The sequence below is a fragment of the Acomys minous genome (genome assembly GCF_964271855.1).
Source record: "Acomys minous genome assembly, chromosome: 13".
NCBI classification, from domain to species: Eukaryota; Metazoa; Chordata; class Mammalia; order Rodentia; family Muridae; genus Acomys; species Acomys minous.
This window is the reverse complement of record NC_140495.1, coordinates 24371730-24379407: the sequence shown is the minus strand read 5'-3', so window position 1 is coordinate 24379407 and position 7678 is coordinate 24371730.

Genomic DNA, 7678 nt, shown 5'->3' with positions numbered 1-7678 from the left:
ATGAACATGCATTGCCTGCCTGGACTTTTTCTCCCACCTGAAGGTTTAAATCCAGCCGCTGTGGTTCTTCTTTCAGACTTGTCATACACACCCTAGATGTTAGCTCTTCACTCCGAACTCATCGTGGCCACCAATCATAGGCCTTTCCATCATTTCTGATAACGGTGCTTATTATCTGCTTATTTTTCTCATCACATGAAGACAGTGCCTTTACATATTATTATAGTTTTACCTGACTTACAGCAGCTATGTGCAGAGCAAACATTTGTTGAATGAAAGAATGGGTGGGTGGATGGATGGGTGGGTGGGTGATGGATGGGTGGGAGGGTTGGTGGGTGGGTGGATGGGTGGGTGGGTGGGCTGAAGGATGATTTCATTATGTTCTTTCCCAGGTGCCTAGGGAGTACAAGTCTGTTCCTTCCCTAGATAATGCAGTCTAAGCACTTTGCTCAAGGCCTGGCAAAGCAAAGTTGCTGCATAAATACGCTTTGGACTACCGGCTAGAGAGACTTCATTCCTACCCTCACCTCTTCCCTTCCCCACTCACCATTAGGAAAACCCATCATACGAAGTGGAATCATTCCTACTGTTCTGCATCGTGAAGGAGTCTAGGCCCCACAGGAACACTGCGGCTATATACACACACCTGTTCCAAGAGCTGTCTCACAAAACCAGTCCCCTCACAAAGGCTGGCCTGTCTTTAAGAGTAGTTTTACCTACCAACTAACCACGGAACTGCTGTGACCGTTAGAGTGGCTTTACATAGTCATTTCTGCTGCTTGCCAGCTTTCTAAAGCAATAAAGTCGTGCACCCCAAAAGTCTACCTCCTTTCATCTCAAAGTGACTGAGATTGCCTTAGGAAAACCCACAACTTTTTCTTTGTTCACTGTGCATAGCAGACATCATCCCGGTTTAGGCACTTAAGGCCCAGTTTCTGATCCTAATCTTTGTTCCCAAATAAAAGTTTCTTTTTAGGGGCTGGAGAGATGGCTCAGTGGTTAAGAGCACCACCTACTCTTCCAAAGGTCCTGAGTTCAATTCCCAGCAACCATGTGGTGGCTCATAACCATCTGTAATGTGATATGGCGCCCTCTTCTGGCTTGTAGGAGTACATGCAAGCAGAACACTGTATACATAATAAATAAATCTTTTTTAAAAAGTTTCTTTTTTTAAAAAAAAATCTATGCCTGTATTTCTGTTTGAGTTTCAAAAGATTATTTATGTATTTATTTATTTGCTTATTTCGATGTGTGAGTTTATGTGGCTGACTGTGTGCTCCTCTCAATTACCCTCTGTGTATTTGCTTTACAGCAGGGTCTCTCTCTCTCTCTCCATCCGGGGCTCACCCTGTCCCCACCCTCCTCCGTCTATGCTGGGAGGCATGCACGGAATGGTCACCTGCGTTACATGGGTTCTGAAATCTGAATTCTGGTCCTTATGCTTGCGCAGCAAGTGCCCTTAGTGCCTGAGCCATCCCTCCAGCCCTCTGCTTGAAGTTGACAGCATTACAAGCTCTGCTATTTGAACGGGGGAGGATGGCAGCACTAGGATTGGCCTTCATTTCAGGTAGGAGCTGTCTTGATCTCCCCTAAGCACTCTTGAGTCTGTGGAGTAACAAATGCCAAGAGAGTGGGGCTGAAACCACATGCCTGCGGGAGCCTCCCACCTCAAGTCTTTTCTCAGAGAATTGACCTTCTGCTTCCTTTCTATGGCCGCTGATAAGGGGAAAGGCCAAAGTGCTTATTTTTTTTTTCTATATCCTGGTGGCGTAGTTACCATTCTCTGGCTGTGAAGAGACACCATGGCCAAGGCAACACTTAGAAAGAGAAGTGTTTCATTACAGGCTTGCCTCCAGATAGGGCATTAGTCCTTGATCATTATAGCACGAGGCAGACAGGCATAGTGCTGGAGCAGTAGCTGAGCACTTCACATCCTAATCCAAAGGCAGCAGGGAGAGAGAGAGAGAGAGAGAGAGAGAGAGAGAGAGAGAGAGAGAGAGAGGGAGGGAGGGAGGGAGGGAGGGAGGGAGGGAGAGAGAGAGAGAGAGAGAGAGAGAGAGAGAGAGAGAGAGAGAGAGATGTCATGTGGCTCTGGCAAGGGCTTTTAACTCAAAGCCTGACCCCAGTGACACACTTCCTCTAACACGCTCACACCTCCTAATCCTTCTCAAACAGTTCCACCAACTGGGAATTCAAACATATGAGCCTATGGGGTCTATTCTCATCCAAACCAGCACCCCTGGGCACACCAGGGACGGACAGTAGGAGGACATTAATGCAAGAGGAAATGAGTCCAGCAGTTGCTCTATTAATTTCATGTGGCATTGTAACAGACTTGGTGGATTAGAATAGCAGAGATGTGTTCTCTCAAAAGTCTACATGCCAGAATCCGATGTCAGTATCCAGTGGCCAAGATCGAAGCATCAGCAGCCCCCTGCTCCTTTCAGGGGACTTACGATAGAGCCTGTCCCCCATCTCTCCCAGCTACTCATGACTTGTGGCAGCACCACTCCTGTCTCCACCTCCACCTTCATCAGCTTCCCCCTTTTGTTTGTATCGATGGCACAGTTCTCTCTGTCCCTCTCCAAGGATATATATGATTGCCTTCAAGTCCCATGCTTATAATCCAAAATAATCTCTCCATTTTGAGAGTTTTAAATTTAGCTATTCTGCAAGTGCTCTATTTTTACACAACACTCATAAACTCCAGGGGTCAGGAAGAATTTCTCTTTGGTGGGGAGGTAAGTAAGTAAGAGAGGTGTTTTGTTTGTTTGTTTGTTTGTTTTTAGCTTACTCAACTAAGCATGCACCATAAAGATTTTTCTCTCAGTAATTCAAATGAAGAGATGCAGAAACTATAGTTGATGCTAGAAATCTGAAGCAAATAGAGCTTGGGAAGTGGCAGCCTTTCCCAGCAATTTTCCACTTTGCTCAGTGTTGAGTCAGTAGAGAAAGCCAGTCTGGAGAGTAGGAAAGAGAGCAGATCTCAGAAGCAGAGAAGGAGGCTGTCTGGGCGTGGATGGGAAAGGTGGTACCCTGCTGGCGACCCTCCTACTCTCCTATCTGGGGCCCCAGATGTTAGGGTAGGAAATCTCTCTTCCTTCTCTGCTCCATGGGGTGGAGGAGAACAGGAGAGATGACGCAGGGTAGAGCATCTGTAAGAATGCAGGGCTGGTGGAGCACTTCCTGTCCGCCTTGTGTTATCTGCTTAGCTCCAGTTTTCCACACAACACCCTGTCTATCCTGACAGCATCCACTGGAATACATTTCCACATTTGCCAGGCAAGGCTACATCCATCTGTGATGACAGAGGCACACTATGTCCTGCAGTGCTGGAGCATAAATGTCAAAGCCACTGGAGCTGGATCCTTCTTGCCACCCAGGTGTAGGTGACATGAGCCTAGAGCAACCACCCATGTATTTCATGACCATCATGGGTATAATCTGTGATGAATGATGCTCGGCCCCTCTGATCCCGAGAGCTGGCTGTTGTCAGGCTTGGTATGTGGAACATTTTTGTCTGAGGGTCATGCTGGCCTGGGTTGAAAGTAACTCCGTTCATCTCAGAACCGGGTGGTCTGTCATGAGGCTATTTCTTTTTCAATCCTATCTGGACTCAGGAAGTCCTTTGGACTGGGATCTGGGATTTTTAAAGGTTAATAAGCCCCATTGGCAATTTTCTTCTTGGGAAACTGATACATTTGATGGTTTTCACTTCTGTCTAGTTCCCGGAGCAGAGACTCGTGAATAACTTTACTTTAAACTTAGGACTTCCATGTGGGAAGCCAGAATAAAAAGGGCAAAACGTATCTTCTCAGAGTGTCCCAAGTGTATGCCTGTGTGTATGGCTGCATGGTATATGCACATGTATATGCATGTTCAAGGGACACTTGTGAGCATGCATTGTGCGTGTATGTGGCTATTTTGGTCCTCTCTCTCCCTCCCTCCCTCCCTCCCCCTCCCTCTCTCTCTCTCCCTCCCCCTCCCTCCCTCCCTCTCCCTCTCTCTCTCTCTCTCCCTCTCTCTCTCTCTCTCTCTCTGTATGTACATACCCTCATGTGTGAATACAGATGCATGCATGCTTTGGTTGTCAGAGGACAACCATGAAACCATGAGTGTCAATTTTCATGTTCTACCTCGTCAGAAATATAGTCTCTTGTTATTTGCCGCTGTGTACACTAGGCAACAGGTTAAGAATTCTCCTGTCTCTGTCTCCCATCTTTGCTTCAGCAGCTGCTATTACAGACACGTGTGTCAGTGGCCATCAAGCAGTTGTCAACATCACTGTCATCATCATCCTTTTTTCCTTCTCATCCTAATGGATGTTACTTATCCTATCTCCTTTATAAAATGTCCAGACTATAAGCACTTCACATTGAAATGAATTTACCTAAATAATACACCAGGAAAATGGTGAGTGGATAAGAACTGTCACCCACATGTCTCTGGTTCCTTTAGAGTGTATAGTGATAGGTTTAACTTCCAACTTCTTCTTCTCCTCCTCCTCCTCCTCCTTCTTCTTCTTCTGACCTGGACCTCCCTATAGACCAGGCTGGCCTCGAACTCACAGAGATCCTCCTGCCTCTGCCTCCCGAGTACTGGGGTTAAAGGCGTGCGCCACCACGCCTAGCTAACTTCCAGTTTCTCAACACAGTTAGACCACTTTGCATTTCCTTTCATAGCATATGGTTTTGTCCCCTTCCCATTCTCACTAGCACATCTCCATTTTCCACAGGCAACTCTTATACAGGAAAACATTTAACTGGGGCTAGCTTACAGAGTCAGTCTGTCATCCTCACGGCGGGGAGTGTGGCGGCATGCGGGAACGGCGGGGAGAGGTCTACATCCAGATTTGAAGGCAGTAAGTAGAGGGAGACATTGGGGCTGGCTTGGGCTTTTGAAACACCGGAACCCACCTCAGTGATACACTTCCTCTAACAAGGCCACACCTACTCCAGTAGGGTCACACCTCCTAATGCTATATCCCTAAGCATTCACCTATATGAGCCTATGGGGGCCATTCTTATTCAGACCACCACATTCCACTCCTCCCCCCCATCCCATCGGCTTGTACCCACTGTATCATAATGAAGAAATGCATCAGTCCAACATCAACACTCCCCATAGTCGATCACAGAATCAGCCCCATTCAATAGTCCAAAGTTCAAAGTCTCTTTCGAGACCCAAGGCAATCTCTTAACTGTAACCCCATGTAAAACTCAAAATAAAAGAGCAGATCACGTGCTTCCAGCATACAATGGCATAGAATACGCTTTACCATTCCGAAAGGGAGCATAGTGAAGAAATACTGAACCCATGTAAGACCCAAAACCAGATGGGCAAACTCCAGACTCTGCGTCTCATGTCATGACGTCATGTGCGATGTCAAAGCACTCTTTAGGTCTTCCATTCCTTTCAGCTTTGTTGACTGCAACACACTTTTTTTTTTCTTTTTGTTGGGTTGGGTCCACTCCCTGTTAGCAGCTTTTCTCGGCATGTGCCCCATGGTGCTGATATCTCCAATATCTTGGTGTCTCCAAGGCTACAGCCTGCACAGCCTCACACAATGGCCTCTGTGAGCCTCCCTGCAGGGGCATCCCAACCACGCGCCTAGTCTCAGCAGCTGTCCTCAGCCACAGGGGGAGATTACACAACCCCTTTCTTGTATCCTTGACTCTAAAGCCAGAACCATGCAGCAGACAAGTCCTATTGCTCACTGGGGCTTGAACATGCTCCCCCCCACTCCCCCCCCATGCCACCCACCCACCACCTCCCACCATTTTCACCAGCTTTGTTGTCCATGCTGACCTTGAATTCAGAGATCTGCCTGCCTCTTCCTCCCCTTCCCCCTCCCCAGTGCTATGATTAAAGGCATGGGCCACCATGCCTTAAGCTTTTCCTTAATTATTTTTCATGAGTTGGAAGCTTAGCTTAGCTGGGTGGGGTCTTGTCTGAGGTCACCACAGTGTCTACGCCTTCATGCATTCTCAACATTTGTTAGAGCTTTAAGTAATATGAAAAATGCCATTTCTTGACATAGATACAATTTCATCTTTTTCTATTGATCCGAATTTAAAAACTAGTATCCTAGTCCCTCTGCCTGGAAAATCCCTCAATATGTATTTCTATGGCAGTTTGCTACAGCTGAATTTCCCCTGCTTTTGTTTAGCTGAGAATAAAAAAACAACACTTTACTTTTCCTTCATCTTATGGGAGACACTTTCCCATGTATGACAGTGGTTTTTTTCTTTCTGCACTTTAAGGGAGTGATCCCAGTGTCTCTGATGCGAAATCTTCCACCTTTACTCTTGTGCACAGAATGTGTCCTTTCTCTGTCACTATTTAAAAGGTTTTCATATTATCACTGGTTTTGAGCAGTTGGCTTTTGACATACCTTCATCTTTCTTTGAGGTTTGCTAGCTCTCCAGAATCTGTAGATTTTAGCTCTCAGCACATTTGGAAACCTTGTATTTATTATGTTAAAAATAATTTCTCAATACACTTATCCAATATATTGAAATAGTTCCCCATTGCTGCTCTCCTTCAGGGTCTCTTTTATATGTATATCAAGTTAACTCGCAGCTAATAAGCCATCTTTTCTTTCTTTAAACTTCTTTTCTCCACTTGTTGTTTCGTTCATCTGAACCTCCACTGAGTTCCACCTGCAGCCTAGGATCAGATTTTTGATAATCTTTGTTGCTAACATCTCCATCTGTAACTACTGATGTACCATTGAAGAGGTGCCTGTGAAGGGTCCATCAGCATCCTGTCTGAGGCTGACATGGCCTCAAGAAGGCAGAGGAGTCAACAAAGCAAGGTACCAGAATAATGAACAACTCCAGGTTGTTCATCTTGGCCATGTGTCCATGGATACACCTAATTTGCCTACCTAGAAAAATGGAGCACTGTTTGCCATCTGGCAGAGATCTCAGGGAAACTGAGACGATGCAAACAAGGTCTCTGCTTTATAGTAAGTAGTGAGTAAATGGTAAGTATTATTTTAATTATTTAGGGGGCAACTGATCATTTGGATACCAATGTACTGGCCTGAGAAATGAGTGAAATTTCTCTCTGTCCCTCTGTCTCTGTCCCTCTGTGTGTGTGTGAGAGAGAGAGAGAAAGTGGGGGGAAGGAAGAGAGAGGGAGAGAGATTCTTTGCCTGGCCTCTCTGGTAAGATAGTCTGACATATTAGAAGAGTTGGGTTACGGGTGTGCCCCGCCCCACTCTCTCACCCCCCAACCCCACCCGACTGCCCAACATTTACACTTACTGATATTTGTTTTGCTCATAAATCTGCAATCTGGGCAGAGCTTGGGGGGAGGGGCAGCTCATCTTCTGATGTCTCTTATACTAGCTGGTGTGACTCAAAGACTGACTCGGGTCAGCTGAGGGCTCCTTCTCTCCAAGCCCTGCCAGTTGATGCTGGCTTTGATAGAGATCTCAGCAGGAGCGTAAGTCAGCAAAACCTTCCTGTGGCCTCTCAACCTGAGCTAATCCTGGTGCCTGCTTCCCAGGGGGGGAGCATCCAGGAGAGACAGACCCAGCTAAAGCCACGCCACCATTTCTAACTCAGCCTTCAGAGTCACGTGCTGTGTTTCTCTGTCTCATGTCACTCATTGAAAGCAGAGAGAGAAGATCAGCCCCGATTCCACGAGAGGTGAATTAGGCTCCACGTTA